Source organism: Macaca fascicularis, chromosome 8, assembly GCF_037993035.2.
Source record: "Macaca fascicularis isolate 582-1 chromosome 8, T2T-MFA8v1.1".
In the NCBI taxonomy this organism is placed as follows: domain Eukaryota; kingdom Metazoa; phylum Chordata; class Mammalia; order Primates; family Cercopithecidae; genus Macaca; species Macaca fascicularis.
Genome location: NC_088382.1, coordinates 60,414,481 through 60,434,901, shown reverse-complemented (window position 1 = coordinate 60,434,901; position 20,421 = coordinate 60,414,481). Strand labels below are relative to the sequence as shown.

Below are 20,421 nucleotides of genomic sequence, written 5' to 3'. Positions count from 1 at the left end.
TTCTTTAGACCAGCAGGGAAATTCAGATTCAAATATCCCTTTAAAAATATTCCTCTTTTCTGAATTTAAATGCCTTTAAAGATAGAATTTTTTAAAATTAGGTTGCCAGTTTAATCAAAGATCTTGTATGTTTAAATTGTATCTTAATGATACTAATTTTTTAATTTCCAGCTTTCATGTACAAGACACCTTGATGACAGGGGAGGTGTGCTCTCCAGATGGAAGATGCAGGATGCTGTTTACCAGGGTATATTTTCTCATGAAAATCAATTTTGAAGACTTAATCAAAAAGCTACAAACATTCCTCCATTTTTTTTTAAAGATCTGTGGCCAATACTATTTAACAAATGTGTTAGGGCCTAGAGAGATCATTATTCTACAGATTATAAATTCAGCTGACAAATAATGCCATTAGTGTGAGGACACACGATGACCATATATCACCTGTAACTGTTGAGAAAATTCTACTTTTACCATGAGGAGGGAAGAATTTAAACATCACTTTTACTTCTAGAGCTCACATTTCAGCTCATATTTTTCCTTTTATACCCTTTTACTTTGGTTATTTCTCATGCCTATGTATAAAAATTAAAATCAGGCCATGTTACTTTTCAAAACATATCCATTAACAGTAAATCAATGCCTTAGGATGATTAGATACTATATCTGAATGAGCTTTCTTAAACTTTATTTTCCTATAACAAGAATTATCCAATTTCATCTGTCTCAGTCATCATCTTAAGATTAGCATACACACATACATACAGCTGTGAATCAGGAGCCTGAAAGCAAGTTGCAATCACTTACAAATATCTATGGGTATATGTTCAGTGTCAAATCATTCCTTTTGCATGAATTCACCAAACATCAGAAATGACTCTCTCTATATATATAGTTTCTAGCTTTTTGATTAAGTCTTCAAAATTGATTTTCATGAGAAAATATACCCTGTTAAACAGCATCCCGAATCGTCCATCTGGAAAGCACACCTCCCCTGTCATCAAGGTGTCTTGTATATGAAAGCTGGAAATTAAAAAATTAGTATAATTAAGATACAATTTAAGTGTATATTTTATACATATACACATATATATACACATACATACGTGTGTATATATAGTGATAGAAACAAACATGCAATAAATAATCCCAAGTCTCTGAGATGAGTATTATAACAGGACGCTACAGGAGTATGAGAAGGAGGGGACTCTTCTTATAGGGGCAGGTGTACCCGCGTAGCACCATGACTGTAGACTTCAGGAAATAATAAAAAGTGCTTTTCGTCTGTCAGTATTAACTGTTGTCATAGATGAAGAAAATAGTTTTACCATTGCTATATGATTAGCCAGTTTTCTATAAATTAAATGCACAGTGTTCATACATGAGAAGCTCAAAGCACCCTCAAGTGACGTGTGTGACCACCTCGGCTCCCTCATCAGGGGTCCTTAGCTTTGAAGCTCCATTTTAGAATGAGGTGTTTCTAAAACATGTTTAGTGGAGCAACTGCCCACTCAAAGTGATTTCTTTTGTAATTTTCTAACGGCCTTTCATCTACCTACTTAACACAATTCACTTATACCGCTTTACACCTATGCCTGATGGGAGGTGAGAGCGAATCACCTAGGGAATATTCAGTACTCTGCAATGAACATTTAGAGGTGAAAGGTGTTTCCTTAGTCCTGCTTCCATAGAAATAGAGTGTGAGGCAAAGTCTCACATGTTAAAAATTGACAGGGAAGATGTTTGAGCCTAAGGAACTGAGGGTCATAGGTGAAGAACAGCAAGGCAGGCAAGCAGAAAACAAATATGAAGTGGGAGTTCCAGGATCCCTGAACTGGCCTCAGCTTCTCAGTGAAGCACTGCTTCATCAAGTGTGCTTTGACTCTAGGGCCTATGCCATCACTGCACTTCCAAATCCAAACAGCTCATCTATTGAGCAAGAGTGAGCGAATTTATCAGCAGGCTGTTTCATTGCCCTGGTCTTTCACGGGACAAAGTATGTCGCCTGGGGATCAATTACCCCATGTTCCTGCTGCGTTCTCTTGAGCCCGGGACAGGAGACAGGTCCCAACGAGTTAGCTCCTGTCTCTTTGGGTGTGATGAAGATCATGCTAACTCCAGCCCTAGGCACTGAAGGAGAGAGCAGCATTGGTGTACTGTGGGGTGGCCCCTGTGCAGTGTCATAGTTCCAGGGCTGCTGAAACATTAACAGCTGGGGCTGCCCTGGCCAGAAAGACAAGCAAAGCAAAGAGGTTCCTAGGGCAGGCAGGCAGCACCCATTGGACAAAAGGGTGGTGGGGGCAGAGGGAAGCAAACTATGTTCAGGAAAGCTACTCCATTTTATTATGACTACATTATTTATGATAGATGCTGGCGAAGGGGTGGAGAAAGGGGAAACCCTTCTACGCTGGTGGTGGGAGTGTAAATTTGTACAACCACTATGGAAAACTTTGTGGAGGTTCTTTAAAAATTAAAAATAAGGGCCGGACACGGTGGCTCACACCTATAATCCCAGCACTTTGGGAGGCTGAGGCAGGCGGATCACAAGGTCAATAGATTGAGACCATCCTGGCCAACGTGATGAAATCCCGTCTCTACTAAAAAATACAAATATTAGCGGGGCATGATGGTGCATGCCTGTAGTCCTAGCTACTCGGGAGCCTGAGACAGGAGAATCTCTTGAACCTGGGAGGGAGAGATTGAAGTGAGCCGTGATCATGCCACTGCACTCCAGCCTGGCGACAGAGCTTGACTCCACCTAAATAATATTAATAATACTAAATAAGGCTGGGTGCGGTGGCTCACCCTGTAATCCCACCACCTTGGGAGGTCAAGGCAGGTGGATCACCTGAGGTCAGGAGTTCAAGACCAGCCTGACCAATATGGTGAAACCCCGTCTCTACCAAAAATAGAAAAATTAGCTGGGCATGATGGTGTGTGCCTGTGTAGTCCCAGCTACTCCTCAGGCTGAGACAGGAGAATCGCTTGAACCCTGGCAGCGCAGGTTGCGGTGAACCTAGATCACGCCACTGCACTCCAGCCTGGGTGACAGAGCAAGACTCTGTCTATAAAATAAAATAATATAATATAATATAATATAATATAATATAATATAAAAATAGAACCACCATATGATCCAGCAATCTCATTAGTGAGTATATATCCAAAGGAGAGGAAATCAAAGCAGATGTTGTGGGTAGTGGTAAATAAAAATCAGCTGATAATTTCCAATATTAAAACTTGTTAAAAAAAAATCAACTTCTGGTGAGTACTGTTCCAAGATACAAAGCAGGCTATTTTACTGAAATATTCTACTTTCCTGACATACTTCTTGAAATAAACTCTAATTATGTAAAATGTAAAAATGTGATTGTCAAGAATCTGAATGCAGTGCAGTGCCCAAACTTGCCCTTGCTTTTATTCTGACTTAAATGACTCTCTCTGCAGTTATTTATTTCACTCACGCTAACCCTTTTTCGGTTGGCACCTGTTTGTCTGACATTCACATTTCGGTGGATAAAGAATAAAAATGCAGACAAGCAGACAACAACACACTAATGCTAAAAAGTACACTTTAGGACTCAGAAGTGTCCGCAGCTATAAAGAAGGAAGAAAAAGTCGGCTTCAGTCACACCCATGCCTGTCAGCGCCACACCCCACAATCTCTAATCACAGTCTTTAGTTCATTTTTGGTAAATCTTCCTTCTGTTAGTCTTTATTCTGTCATGATTTTCAACTCACTTACAAGCTTTGTTGAGCCTTTTCAATGTGACAGACAGAATAGAAGTTTTGTTGTTGGTGGTGGTGGTGTTAGCTTTTCACAACCAACTCTTTTATGGGAAAAAAAAATGATTTTTTAACTTGCAAGTAGTAGTACAGCAGATCTCTATGGATTAAATATACAACTCCTAAACAGTTTTTTTTTTTCACTTCTGCACATAAGCGTGTGAAATATAGAAAGATGGGTGAAATACTCGTTGAATAAACTCTAATAACTGATAAATTATTTGTGTATGTGCATTAGTGTGTTTGTCTGTGAATCCTGAAGGGCTGTGTTCATCCCACAGAGGGGCTGGCTATCCATGCTTTTTCTTTAGAATTAATATATCCTCAGTATTAAGCAATGTGGTAAATACTACTGACTGACTGATCCAGAAGTTATTCACAGTCACTTCTTCTGTGTCATGTGGCACTACAGATGATAGGAAAGTTAAGTATTGGCCAAACTTGTCTTACCCCACTCCATAAAGAATTGTCATGGATTTTGTTAAGCAGAATGAGAAGAACTACCACAAGGATTTCTGGGAAATTTTCTCTTACCTGATACAAGGGGACAGATGTGGTTCATTCTACTCATCCCTCTTCCTTTTCTTTCCTTCCTGAAACTGAAGTGATGTTTGTAGCTGTTGTCGCCCTCCATGACCAGGACTTGAAGGCCATAAGATAAAAGCCAATACTCTACAGATGATAGGAAATAAGTGATGTGGATAGATAGAAGATGGAGAGATGAATGGAATTGCTTCAAACTAAAAGGCTTCCTCACAGCAAAGAAAACAATTAACAAAGTAAAGAAACAACTTACAGATGCATTTGCAAACTATGCATCTGACAAGGAGTTAATACCCAGAAAATTCAAGGAATATAACTTAACTAAAAAAATCCAATTAAAAAATGGGCAAAAGACCTAAATAGATATCTCTTAAGAGAAGAAATATAAATGGCCAAGAGGTATATGAAGAAATGCTTACCATCACTAATCATCAGAGAAATATAAATTAAAACCACAATGAGATATAATCTCACCCAGATAACATAGCTTTTATCAAAAAGACAAGCAATCACAGAGGCTGGCGAGGATGTGGATAAAGGAGAATGCTTATACACCAGTGGTAGGAGTGTACAGCTACTATGAAAAACTGTAGAGAGGTTCCTCAAAAAGTGAAATCAGAACTACCATATAACTCAACAATTCCATTACTGAGTATATATCCAAAAGACAGACCATCAGTTTATCCAAGAGATTCTGTACTCCCATGTTTATTGCAGCACTATTCACAGTGGTAGATAGATAGATGGATAAATAGATAGCACACACACAGACACAAACACACATGGACAATGGAATACTATTCAGCCATTAAAAATAAAGAACTCCTGACGTGTGGCAATATAGATGAATCTGAAGGACATTGTATTAAGTGAAATAAGCGAGGTACAGAAAGACAGACATTGCATGAGCTCACTCATATGTAGAATCTAAAACAGTTGTTTTCACAGACGTAAAGAGTAGAATATTGATTACCAGAAGCTGTGGAAGGGAGAGAGAAGGGGAGAACTGGGAGAGTTTGGTCAATGAATACAAACTTACACTCAGGAAGAATGATATGATGCTCTATTATATAGTAAAATGACTAGAGCAAATAAAATGTAATGTGTATCTTGATGTAGCTAAAAGAGAAGATTTTGAATGTTATTAAAGCAAAGAAATGATAAATGTTTAAAGTAATGACTGTAAAAATTGCCCAGATTTGATCATTATACAATGTATACATGAATTGAAATATCATAATGTACCCCATTAATATGTACAATTGTAATGAGTCCATTATCCATTTAAAACATTAATTTAAAAAATACAGGAAATTGGTTCTTGTACATATTATTAATTTGACTATCACACTGAAAGATAGTAGCAAATGCTACCATCTAGAATTCTTGTCAAGCGAGGAAAAACAATTATTTACTCCATCAATACATAGAGTTTCTCTTGTTTTAAGGCTAGAATAATATCTCATATACATATGTGTATGTATGTGTATATTTCTATATATATACATATACATTTATACACATACACATATGTTTCAAAGTAACAAAATATATCTAAATAAACAACACATATAAGGTATATAAGGAAGAATCAGAATCAAAGAGGAGATTCCTTTATATCCCTAAGTAACCTTAATAGAAATGTCATATAAAATTATCTCTATTTACAAATTGGTATTAATTTTAGCATTCCAGCAGGAAAGCATGATTGGGAAGGATTGATTCATGAAGCGCTAGCTGAAAGGGAGGTTAGCATTTTACCTGTTTCCTCTGTCTCTTTTACAGAAGAGGAAACTGAGGTACAGATGTATCACTTGGCAAAGATCATAGCTGCTTAAGATACTAATCACGGCCACACATTTATTTCAACTAATTTTGTCCAGTATCATCAACATTCTACTACACAAACAATGATCCTTCAGAATCCCAAAGACTATTACATGAACAAAGATGTGTAAACTCTTTAAACAAATATAGGCTGCCGTTTATTGATGGCTTATGGATTACATCATTTAACTTAGAATTCAACTGGAAAGAAGAAAAACTGCAAATGTTTCAGCATCATATAAGGGGCAGAATGTTCAAAGTACTTTTTAAATTTGATGTTCACAGTAACTTACAGTTACCTGGTTTCTGTTTCTAAGGAGCAAATTGAAGTTAAGTACACATAGCTAGTAACTAGAGAAGCTAGGATTTTGTACCCAAGTTCCCAAGTTTGATGACATCAAACAAAGTTCATGCATTTCTCACAATATAAAAATACTTAAAAAAAAACAAAACAAAACAAAAAAAAACAGTGGATTTAGTTCCCTTGATTGAAACAACGGAGAGTTTTGAGTTTATACTTCCTCATCTTTTCAGATCCAGCATATTCAAATACCTTTTAATACTGATTGCTTGTAATGTTTCCCAACTCAGTCGTACAGATTTCTGTCTTTTCTGCTGCCTAAATTTTGATAAATATTTGTTTTTCCTACTGTATTTCGAGTGTGTGTGTGTGAGATACTTTTATTACATGGTAAATTAATATCACAAACATTGTAGAGTTATAAAATACCAGATTTCGAGAGACTTGCGGAGTTGGTTTCTGTGATTTTCCAAAATTTGACCCATTTGTCATGATCAGTATTCTGCTAATAACATCATCATTTTCTTCCAGTCCTGGTATTCAGTGACTTGGTTTAATCTCAAAACTTTCAGTTGCTTTGGGACTATATCGAGACTTGACCTATCTGCCAAGATTCCAGGTCAATGATTTTGAGGAGTGTATTTGTTGGAGTATTAAATCTTTCAGTAGTAATGACAATGGGGTAACAGCCTCTTATTTTATTAAAGAAGGATACCAGACAAAACAAAATTTTTCTGTGATTACTATCATTTGATAAGAGAATGGACATTTAACTCCATAAATATAAGAAGACTATATATAAAATTAAAGATCTTTCCTTAAAAATACAGTCTTATGAAAAATTCACTTACATTAATATAAACATTTTCATTTTACCCTAGACAAGTGAAAATTTCCATAAAAATAATATCCATTGCTATGAATGTATCTATTTACTTTTTGCTCCTGAATTTATTACCTCTGCACAAAATATCTTTTCCCACCAATTCTCCCATTTTATTCTTTCTTGTTATTTATATATAAACTTTAGGAAACTGTCCTGGGTAGCTAGAGACTCAGCCTCTTCTACATATTATCTATGAATGTTGCAATTTCACATTTGTTTATGTGCTAATTTTATTAACGTCTTCCTTCCCAACTAGGCTCTTGGCTCCATGAAGGCAGAGACTAAACATTTTTTGCTCAATATTACAGTCCTGCTCCCCAACAAATTGACACAATAAACTCTCACAAAATGTTATGGAATAAATAGATGGATGAATACATCAGGAAGCTGATAATCATCTCACAAGTTTGTTAATATCTGGGATTAACTTAATTATACATATATATGAATATGTTTAAGTAAACTTTTTAATATCAGGACGGTTTTGGATTTACAAAAAAATATATAATTATAGAACAGAGTTGCCATATACCACATAGCTAGTTGCCCCTATTATTGGCATTTTATACTTCATAACTATGACACATCTATTATGATTAACAATACAATGATATGAATACACTAGCATTAACCAAAGTCCACACTCTTTTCAGATTTCCAAAGGTTTTACCAAATTTTTTTTACTTGCTATTCCTGGATCCCATCTGGACTGATAGCACATTTAGTCAATAGGTCTCCTTAGGCATCTCTAGGTTATACCAGCTCAAATTTTCCTTATTTTTGAAGACATCGTCAGTCTTGAGGAGTGCTGGTCAGGTATTTTGTAGACTGTTCATCAGTTGGGATTGTCCACTGTCTTTCCATGATGAGACTAGGATTATGGATTTGGGGGCAAAGATCACAGAGGCAAAGTGCCATTTTTATCACATCATATCAAGGTTACATATGATTAACTTCATTTGTTAACATTATTAACTATGTTTGTTAGGTTTCTCCACTCCAAAGTTGTATAATTTCCACTTTCCCTTCTTAACACTGGAAGAAGTTCGCTATACACATTAACAAACAAGACTAAGAAATAAAGGACATTTTTAATAATAGCATATTTTATTGGAGATTGTAACATCCACAATATTGCATTTGAAGTCCTCATTGTATGGCATTGTTTTCAAAGATATAAGGCAAATATTAGCCTTTTGTTAGTGTTGAATGGATTACTAACCTTTAAAAAACTTACAGACTATGGTATTTAAACTTCTATAAAATATCCTAAATATCATTGTAACCTAAGAAAGAAGGCAACACCACTAAAATCTCAATATTTGAAAAGTAAAAAACTAAGAAGCTAAGTTTTTGTGTAAATAGTTTAATATGGGGGTTGTCTTGCATCACTTTGAGAATTTAGTAATTTGTACAGCCAGCTAAATGTAAAATACCTATTCGAAATTTGGATTGTATTCACTATTGCCACCATGATGTACAATATTAGTACCTCATGGTGAAAATATGAGCTTTCATTGATCATTATAATAAAATATAAAGTAATTGAGTGTTTGCTATATATGTTTATATATTGATTGTATGAAATCAGTAAATACACATCAAACCAAAACGAATGGGTTTTTTTTGTTTGTTTTGTTTTTTTCAGATGGAGTCTCACTCTGTTGCCCAGGATGGAGTGCAGCGGTGGTGAGATCTCGGCTCATTGCAAACTCTGCCTCCTGGGTTCACACCATTCTCCTGTCTCAGCCTCCCAAGTAGCTGGGACTACAGGTGCCTACCACCATGCCTGGCTAATTCTTTGAACGTTTAGTAGAGACAGGGTTTCACTGTATTAGCCAGGATGGTCTCGATCTCCTGACCTCGTGATCTGCCACCTCGGCCTTCCAAAGTGCTGAGATTACAGGCAGGAGCCACCGCGCCTGGCAATGAATCTTAAAAATATTTGAGTTCATGACAATGACAATAATAAAAAGTTAAATATATTATTACTCTACCTATTCTAAAGAGCTTCTATATTCAGAGACAATGACTAGGACAGGGAAAGTCTCAGATGACATGTCAGAGAGAAGCAGAAAGGAGCCAGTGATATTTCTATTTAAAAAAAAAAAGACTGCAACATATGACACTTGTCTTTGTATGTTGGAGGAACTGCCAAGTGAAAGAGAAAGTTGAATTATTGTGTGTCTTTTTCAAAGCAGAACTAGTACAAATGGATGAAGGTTATAAGAGAGATATTTTTGTTCATTAAAAGTATTTCTTAATATTGTTGTCAAAAATTTAATTGCTATATTGTGAAGCAATGGTTTTCTATGTCATTTAAAGATTTCCAGCAGAGAGCTGTCTGAAAGAATCTTTTCAGGAGAGATTTCTAACTGGGCAGGAAATGGGGCTAGATAATCTCCTGATCCCTTCCAGTAAGAAGGTTTTAGGAAACCACAAGTCAATGTATTCTTAGGAGACTCCAAGTTGTTGTACATGATACATGTGTTCAAAACTATTTGTCTTGATTTGCAACTAGATATATGCTTTAAAGTGCATTTATTTCCAATTGCTCTGCTACACTGTATTTCCTATACTTGTCACTTAGAAATTGACTCAGTGAGTTATAGAAAGAAAATTTATTTAAAAAATTTGTCTATCAGACACTTCATTATGAGAGATAGAGATTTATGATGGACAGAAGGAACTATACCCAGAAACACAGGGAACATCTACCATGGACAGCACCTCTGTTTCCTCATGACAGCAGCAACTTTTCCCTACTCTAAAACACAGTGGCCCCTTGAAAGATGTAAGAATTTAAGGAGTAATACATGTGAATCTCTTCTTGCAGTGTTTACTGCAGCTAAATGTGTTTTTCTCTCTTCTGTCTTCATTTTTCTTTACGTTCTCAGCAATGTTTCCTTCAAACAACTTGATTGATAAGGGACTCACTCATTCCCTTCCTATTCGTTCCGTATGGGCTGTGTTAAGTACTGGAAATACAAGGACACAGTCAGTAGTTAGTGTGTGACCTGAGCCAGCCAGCACTTCCTAGGGCCCATCTTCACAGGACACTCTCAGGGATCGATGGCATCTTTCTTTCTCAGTTTTGACTGCCTGACAATTCAACAGTCACGCCTGCTCCTCAGGGACAGCAGTTCCTTATTCTCATCTTGTGTGGTTTCTCCCTCCTGGTTTCCAGTGACATGTGAAAGCTTCTAGCCATGCTTATCCAGGCACTGAGAGCCAACACTGCTTCCCAATTCCAAAGACAGTCCTTGCTCAGACTGCGTGAATGCAACAATTCTGATCATTGTTTTTCTGGTGATGTCAGTTGGCTAAAAATTAAGTATATAGGAACTCTATAGGCTGATTTGCACTGGGAATAATTAATAATGTAAATGTTAGGTTGTTTTCTAACATATGCAAGTATGTTTTACAGTTATTCTGAAAAAAGCTACGTGTGACATGAATTAAAGGCATGATTTTTAAATTAAACTGTAAGCTTTACATTAAGTGAAAACATGCAACTGAATAAAGATATGTTGTATTAGTTTCTATTATTGTCATATCAAATTCCTACAAACTAAGGTGGTTTAAGAAAAACTCACAAATGTATATATTATCATACTGTTCTGTAGGTCGTAAGTCCTAAATGAATCAAACAGGAGAGAAATTGAGGTGTTGTCAGGGCTGTGCTGCTTTCTGGAGGATCTAGAGTAGAAGTGCAGCCTTTCACTGCTATTGGACGACTGCTTTCTTTGAATTGTGTTCCCTTCTCCATCTTCAGAGACAGAAACACTGGGTTCAGTTCCTCTTTCCCTGCTGTCTCTTGTTCTCTCACTCTGATTTCTTCCACTGTTAGAGAATCACACTAGACCCGCTTGGATAATCTAGGCTAATCTCCCTATTTTAAGGCCAGCTGATTAGCAATGTTAATGGTATTTGTAACCTTAATCTTCCATTGCCATGTGACATGGAATTTTCACAGGTTCTGGGAGTTAGGACATAGACATCTTTGTGTGAGCATTATTCCTCCTACCACAGATGGGTAGAGTTAAATCTTATAAGATGAAACCAAGATAAAATGTCAGTTTTGAATTATTGACAAAATAACATTTTTCAAATTGCTTTCCAGTTACGCATTGTAACTTATAAATTAGAAAATTTTAGCAGTCTTTAAAATGCATGCACAGTTATCTTTTTTGGGTCAGGTAGCATTTAAAGGACGTATATGAGATGGATGTTGGATAGCTAGAATCTTTGCAGGACTATTTTGACCCTAAGGAATGACAGTGAGGAAAGCTGAAAGGTTATAGAAGAGAGATAATTAAAGTGAGTTCTGATCTCCCGCTCAGGCTGGGAAGACATTCTAAACACCTAGTACTGAATGAATAGTTCATTGGGAAATGTCTGCTTGATAATGTGATAATGACTTCCTATAGGCTAAAATAAAAGCTGAGCATGAATTTTATTTTCTTCTTCTGATTCCATAATCTATTATTTTACTTCCAATTTCCTCATAGCCAGGTCTTAACCATTTTGTGTCTCTAGTTCTGAGATATTCTGATTTTTACTTTCTCATCAGTCTACATTTTCAATTTCATCTAGATATATTTAAGTCCATGTGACATTATGTTTGCATTTGTTTCCTAGTGCATTAAACATTTTTATTATTACAAAGTGACCATATCTATATTTAATAATACATTTGCTGTGAAGTTTGCTTTGCCTAATATTAACAAAGCAACAAACCTTTCTTTTTTTTTTTTTTTTTGAGATGGAGTCTGGCTCTGTCGCCCGGGCTGGAGTGCAGTGGCCCGATCTCAGCTCACTGCAAGCTCCGCCCCCCGGGTTTACGCCATTCTCCTGCCTCAGCCTCCCGAGTAGCTGGGACTACAGGCGCCCGCCGCCTCGCCCGGCTAGTTTTTTGTATTTTTTTAGTAGAGACGGGGTTTCACCGTGTTCGCCAGGATGGTCTCGATCTCCTGACCTAGTGATCCGCCCGTCTCGGCCTCCCAAAGTGCTGGGATTACAGGCTTGAGCCACCGCGCCCGGCCTCAAACCTTTCTTTTATGGTTTGCACTGTATTTTTTCTTTCTTTCTGGTTTTTAAAACACATTTATTTAATTTGTAAATTAACTGTATTAGTCTGTTTTCACACTGCTATAAAGAAATACCTCGTTCACCTTCAGCCTGGTGTGGGCCTTTTAAACATATAACATAAAAATGGCTTCCAAAAGAGCTCTGGTCATCCTGGCTAAAGGAGCAGAGGAAATGGAGACGGTCATCCCTGTAGATGTCATGAGGCGAGCTGGGATTAAGGTCACCGTTGCAGGTCTGGCTGGAAAAGACCCAATACAGTGTAGCCGTGATGTGGTCATTTGTCCTGATGCCAGTCTTGAAGATGCAAAAAAAGAGGGACCGTATGATGTGGTGGTTCTACCAGGAGGTAATCTGGGTGCACAGAATTTATCTGAGTCTGCTGCCCTGAAGGAGATACTGAAGGAGCAGGAAAACCGGAAGGGCCTGATAGCCGCCATCTGTGCAGGTCCTACTGCTCTTTTGGCTCATGAAATAGGTTTTGGAAGTAAAGTTACCACACACCCTCTTGCTAAAGACAAAATGATGAATGGAGGTCATTACACCTACTCTGAGAATCGTGTGGAAAAGGACGGCCTGATTCTTACAAGTCGGGGGCCTGGGACCAGCTTCGAGTTTGCACTTGCAATTGTTGAAGCCCTGAACGGCAAGGAGGTGGCGGCTCAAGTGAAGGCTCCACTTGTTCTTAAAGACTAGAGCAGCGAACTGTGACGATCACTTAGAGAAACAGGCCATTAGGAATCCATTCTCACTATGTTCGCTCTAAACAAAACAATGGTAGGTTAATGTGTTCAGAAGCGGCTGTCACTACTGCTTTTGCGGAAGTGTAGTTGTGAACTCACAACTACACAGATTTCTCAGCCTACAAATTGTGTCTATACTTTTCTAAGCCTTGTTTGCAGAATAAACAGGGCATTTAGCAAAAAAAAAAAAAAAAAGAAATACCTGACACTGGGTAATTTATAAAGGAAAAAGATTTAATTGACTCATAGTTTTGGCTGGTTGGGGAGGCCTCAGGAAACTTACAATGATGGTGGAAGGCAAAGGAGAAGCAAGCACCTTCTTCACAAGGCGGCAGGAGAGAGAGCAAAGGGAAACTGCCACACATTTTTAAAACCATCAGCTCTCATGAGAACTCACTATCATGAGAACAGCATGGGGGAAACCACTCCTATGATCCAATCGTGTCATACCAGGTCCCTCCCCTGACACATGGGGATTACAATTTGTGATGAGATTTGGGTGGGGACACAGAACAAACCAAATCATTAACTTACGTGGAAGCATTACGTAAAATGTCATAATCTCAATGTAAAAGCTTCAAATCCATTTAGTTATTAAACACTTAGAGAAATATTCAAATTATGTCAATTTATTTATTTGTTTGTTTTCCTTCTTTGTCACATTTTATTTTAAGTTCTGGGGAACATGTGTAGGATGTGCAGCTTTGTTACACAGGTAAACACGTGCCATGGTGGTTTGCTGCCCTGATCAACCCCTCACACACGTATTAAGCCCCACACCCATTAGCTGTTCTTCTTGATGCTCTCCCTCCCCTCAACGACAACTAGCCCCAGCGTGTGTTGTTCCCCCCATGTGTCCATATGTTCTTATCATACAGTTCCTGCTTATAAGTAAGAACATGTGGTGTTTAATTTTCCGTTCCCGTGTTAGTTTGCAGAGGATAACAGCTTCCAGCTCCATCCACGTCCCTGCAAAAGACATTGTCTCATTCCTTTTTATGACTGTATAGCATTCTCTGGTATATATGTACCAAGTTTTCTTTATTTAATCTACTATTGATGGGCATTTGGGTTGATTCAATGTCTTTGCTATCATGAACAGTGCTGTAATGAACATACACATGCATATGTCTTTATAATAGAATGAGTTCTATTCCTTTGGGTACATAGCCAGTAATGGGATTGCTGGATCAAATGGTATTTCTGCTTCTAGATCTTTAAGGAATTACCACACTGTCTTTCACAATGGTTGAACTAATTTATATTCCCACTAACAGTATAGATGCATTCCTTTTTCTCTGCCACTTTGCCAGCATCTGTTGCTTCTAGACTTTTTAATAATCACCATTCTAACTGGCCTGAGATGGTACCCCATTGTTGTTTTGATTTGCATTTCTCTAATGACCAGTGATGTTGAGTTTTTTTTTTCATGTTTGTTGACTGCATGAATGTCTTATTTTATGAGGAGACTGTTCATGTCCTTTGCTCACTTTTTAATGGTTTTTTTTTTTCTTGTAAATTTGTATAAGTTACTTGTAGGCTCTGGATATTAGGCCTTTGTCAGATGGATAGACAGCAAAAAATTTCTCCCATTCTGTAGGTTGTCTGTTCACGTTGAAGATAGTTTCTTTTGCCATGCAGAAACTCTTTATTTTAATTAGATTCCATTTGTCAATTTTTGCTTTTGTTGCAATTGTTTCTGGCATTTCTGTCATGAAATCTTTGTCCATGTCTATGTCCTGAAAGGTATTGCCTAGATTTTCTTTTAGGGATTTTAGTTTGGGTTTTACATTTAAGTCTTTAATCCATGTTGAATTAATTTTTGTATAAGGGGTAAGGAAGTTTCAATTTCCTGAAATGGATAGTCAGTTCTCCCAGAATCATTTATTAAATAGGGAATCCTTTCCAAGTTGCTTCTTTTTTCAGGTGCACTATATTTTTCTAAATTTTCACCTTCAATCTTCCAATATTTTTAGACATTTTCTTGTAAAAAATATATCTTATATTTGGATATCTCACTGTATGCTTACTATTTGTTCAACCTACTCTAGTTTGCTTTCTGTTTTTATTTTTTTGTGAACTTCTTTTAGAACATATTAGCATTATTTTTTCACTTATTCCTTTGTTAATTTAGAAGATACACATTCTGGCAATTTAGTTAGGGCTTTCTCTAGGAAACAAACAATCCATTTTGACATAACAAAGTTTAATATTAATTACATTTGCTTTGTGGATATTTTTGATATTGCTTTTGTAATATATTGTAATGCTGTTAATTTATCTAAACACCACAAGAAAGTTTGCCATGTTAATACAAACAATGTTCATCTAGATTCATCTACATATTTATTTTCTCCTGTACTATTTACCCCTTTCCACATCTCCAAGCCTCTATCTGGCATGATTTTTCTTTGCCTGAAATAGCACCCTTTACTTTGCTCCCTACCTGGTTGATGGCTTCAATTATACTTTAAACCTCAGCATCACAAAATACACCTTTGTAACAAACCTACACATGAACTTCCTATTTCTAAAATAAAAGTTGAAAACAAAAGAAATTAAAAAAATAGAACACAGAATCTGATCCATCATAGTCAAGTATTCAATAAATATTTGTTGAATAAATAAAAAATACAAAAAAAAATAAAAGTACCTTGAATATGTCTTTTAGTAAATCTTTGTTTTGTTGAATTTTCTTTATTTTTATATTTGTCTGAAAATAAATTTATTTTATCAGGACTTTTAAAAAATATTTCCAAGGTACAACAAACTCAGATAGCAGTTATTTTCTTCCACTACTCTACAAATATCATGTAGTTGTTTTGTTTCTTACATTTTGTTTTCTATTAAAAGTATCTCTTGCTTCCAGTTAGAGCCAAGAAGGAATGAAACCACTACAGCCATCTCTCCCAGCGATCATACCTCAATACGCTAGATAAAATGCAAAAGACAACTATCTGAGAATATTGTACAATAAATGATAGCAAGAACTTTGTAGAAAGAAGTAAAAATTGAATATTGACTAATATGACAACCAGGAGTTTCCTGTTTTTATTTTGTTTTCCCTTTCTTTTTCTCGCTTCCTTTATTTCCCAGCATGGACTTGAAGTCAAGACCAATTAAGTCATGGACAACAAACAAAAACTCTGAGAGAGCGTGTCCTACTGATCAGAGACCTAGGAAGAGGCCCCTGTGAGCCAGCAGCTATGGAAGACCTCTCTGTAACTGCTCCTTTGTTTTGGCTCCTGAGCTGACTCCAAGGCCCGCTGGCCATGCAGCTGCTGCCATGGAGCCTGGGGCAGCTGGGCCAGTTGGAAACCTGGAGAGAAAATCCACCCTCAATCTAAAGGATCTGGAAAAATTAGTTTCTGTGGCATGAGGGATCCCCATTCTTCTCTCCTTTTCTCATGCTGTTTTCTCCAGTCACGAGGAAATGTGCATCAGTACAGGAAACTAAACTCTGAGAAAAGTCTTGGATTTCTGGACAGAAGACCAAAGAGAGTGATGCTGGGATCCAGTGAGAGTGGGGAACTCCCACCTAGGAGGGAAGGGAAGGAAGCGATATCCCAATTTTATTGAACTGCGAGAAGCTCTGGGTCCACCCCAAGCAATGCATGTGTGGAACACCCAAATGGCGAAGCAAAGGCTTTGAAACTGAGCTGCTACCATAGACACTGCACAAAAATCAGACAGAACTGTCTAAATCTAATCATGTTGTTCACCTGCTGGATAGTTCTTGTGGCAGGCCAAAAATGCTCCTCCCAAAATATCCACATCAAAAACCTAGAACTGGATAAAGGATCCTTGCAGATCTACTTCAGTTAAAGATCGTGAGGTCAGGCTGTAATATGTGAGTGGGCCCTGGGACCAATGACAAGTGTTCTCATAAGTGACACACAGAGAAAGAATCAATGTAACCACAGAAGCACAGGTCTGTGTGATGTGGCTGTGAGCCAGGGAATGGTGGCAGCCACCAGAGACTGGGAGAAACAAGGCTTCTCCACTACAGAGTCCAGAGGGATGTATCCAGAGGGATGGCTTCAGATTTCAGACAAATGGGCCACAGAATTGTGAGAAAATGAATTTCTGTTGTTTTAAGTAACCAAGTTTGTGGTAATTTGCTTTGAAATTGTTTTACGAAAATTTGGAATTTTAGGAAACTAATACAGTTCCCTATTGCTGTGTAACAGAATATCCCAAAACTTTGTGACTTTAACCAAATATTTATTATCCTATAATCTCTGTATGTCAGGAGTCCACATGTGGCATAGCTGGGTCTTCATCCCCTGTTCTGTTTGTTTTTGTTTTTTATTTTTGGCTTTCTCCCCTACTCTCTAACCTCTACCCCTGCCCCCACCGACCTGATGCTGTGGGAGGGATCGGCCCTCAAAGAAGTGGTGGTGCATGCTGGGCCCAGCCTTCTTGCCCACCCTCACTTTCCAGGGCAGAAAGGGTCCAAGGTTATAATAAGAAGTAAATAACTCGTCTGTACAGCCTGTGCTTGTGTGGTGTGAGATGGAGTGCAGGGTAGGGAACAGCTGGCATGGGCCTCTGGTTGGTACATCTTTGTGTGTTGATCCCTGAGGTGACTGGCATGTGCTGAGCCCTCAGCATGTGATTAGTGTGGGTTAGCATGTACTGGATTTCTCAAAAGGCTCTCAAGAGTCATCTGCTATCTCATCTGAAGTCTTGTAAGAGAAGCGTCTGCTTCAGAGCTCACTATGCAGCCAACGGACATGGAAGGTGATCCCATAAGGGTATAAATATCAGGAAGTGAAAATCATGGGGGAGCATCTTACTAAACTACCCATCAAAGTCTGATGATTCATATCCCTTATATATTATGCCAAATATATTTACTTATTTCCAAGGTTCCCAAAAACTTCACCCTATTACAACATTGCATATTTTAAAGTCTTCAATTATTTAATAATAAGTAATCATGGAAATAAAAATTGATAACTTTCTACCAATACTTGTTCCTATAGCTGGTGAAATAATGAATGAAAAAAATTGGCAAATTATTAATTGGAATCAATTAATCTTTCTTACAATTTATAAATTTTATGTTTTAGAATCTACTCAAGTCCACTTTACCTAAAATAATAGATACTGGGAGTGAATGCTCATCTAAAATAATAGCAAATGCTCATTATTTGAGTGCTGGTTAAGAAATGAACTGAACCCCACCTACCCCACAACAGCATAGCCTCTGCCATGCTTTGCTTTCCAATGTGAAAGCATAGAATTTGAATAAAATGAGTTGAAACCTGTGCCAATACAGCTTAAGACAAGTCCCTAAAGCCTTCACACTCTTTCTACTAGACATCATTCACTAAATATCAAATATTAACAACTATTATAAATATTTTGGAGCCACTCTGAATAATGATAAAATACAATTTTACATTGTCAGTGTGTGTCTAGGTATTTTTTAACCATTATGATCAATTATTTCTGGAAGAAGAGATTTTTCAGATATCAACTATAATTATATAGAATTTTTAAAAACTGGGTATGAAAATCCCAGTCTCATAAGATTACTTTTAGAAACTAGTGAGCAAAGAGAAAAGAAAATGATCAGTACGTTGATCTAATTATTCTAACACAGGTTGTTTTTTGTTTTTTGTTTTTGCTCTCTTTTATCCTTCCCCTGTCTGTTCTCCAACTAGTTTACAACAAAATGTGATTCATTATTAAAAAGTTTATATACATATGTATGTCTTATTTCAATAGCACAATTTTTAAACTGTCAAACTTATTATTTTATATGCATTTTAATCCTTTTTTCAGTTTTATTTTATGCCTGATAATCTCTTGAGTGGAATTTCTTTAAATATTGTATCACAATATTTTTATTTCTGCACCTATTATTAACAAACTATTCAAGTCAGACTTACACAAGCCTATGCTCTCAGAATATTGGCAAATAAAGAAAAAGTTCTATATCTTTCCATAAGGTATTATTTCCAGTATATCTTTAGAATTAAAAAAAAGTAAGAGAAGTAGAACTGATATCTAACTATCCTAATCAAAAGTTTTCCTAGCTATTCTTTCTGCCTAATTTATTTCTTTATGCTAATCAACCATATTGTTTCATCAATGCATTGTGTCTTCTCCAAAGTCAATGTGACTTTCACTTTTTTTATTGCTATGCCTAATAACTTTTCAACATTTACGTAGTACTTTCCATATCAGAGTACATTGTAACCTAATGCTTTTGAATGAAAACTGATTACAAGAACAAAAGAACATGTAATTAGAATATAGAAATAGGAGGTGAAAGAAGAAATACATAACTTTTAATATTCAACAAACATACAGATCTCCCAACCGTTAAAACAATAGTATAGGGGAATCATTTGCTTTCCTAAGTAAGATGGTGAGCACTTAATACAAAGATGAAAAGCAAGCAGTAAAATGTGGCTTGTCCTTCCTTAGGCTTACAGAAGGTAGAGACATTTGCATCTTCACTGTTTTGTTGTTGCTGTTGCTTTTAACTAAAGCATTGACTTTTCAAATGCTTGTCAGCTGAAGCACAGCATTCTAACTGAATAGACCGTTTGAAGAAATACAACATGACAGTATTCCCAAGATTTTAGGTCAATGCAAATTTGGATCTAGGTAAGGAGAGAAAAAAAAAAAAACTTTGCATTTAAAGTTTAACATTGTGTTCTTTCAAAAACATTTGTCTCACAAATATGTTCATAACTTGTTTTTAAGAAACTAATCATTTCTGTAATAAATTCCCTAGCCTCATGCGGTATTTTTCTGTGTTTAACTCTAGAAACATCCATGTATGTCAGTCAAAGGAGAGGAGACAGTCCCCAGAGAAACACTGCATTTCTTTTCCCTTTTTTTTCTTTGTTTTTCAGTCATTCTGAAACCTATGCCCTCTTGTGCAACCTCAACTCTAATATGGTGACAACACTGGATTAGCAAGGGCGGGCTTAGAGTGAGCGCTCACTCTTGCCCAAGCTAGGCACACCCATGTCTAGCCTCCTTGTTGAGGGATGACCCTGGGTAAGGCTTGGCATATTTGCACCTATCCTAGAATCACCAAAAAGAAAAAAAGAAAATCTGTTTTTATTCACACTGGAAGCACATTTCCACATGAATCAAATAACCAAAAATTCAAAAGGCAGGGTGACCCAGAGTTTTGAAAATTATCTATAGAAAGAGACATATCATCCACCAAGAGTGAGGGGTAAACTGCACAGCCAATTGGAAAACACTTAGCATGGCAT

At 36.8% G+C, this 20,421-nt stretch overlaps 1 protein-coding gene and 1 pseudogene across 10 annotated transcripts in view; one reads left to right on the top strand and one right to left on the bottom strand.

Annotated features, from left to right (window-relative positions):
* SNTG1 (syntrophin gamma 1) overlaps window positions 1-20,421 on the bottom strand; it is an 878,369-nt gene that overhangs the window by 229,506 nt on the left and 628,442 nt on the right. The gene's annotated exons all lie outside the window — the stretch shown is intronic.
* Window positions 12,511-13,373, top strand: LOC102128495 (Parkinson disease protein 7 pseudogene; annotated as a pseudogene).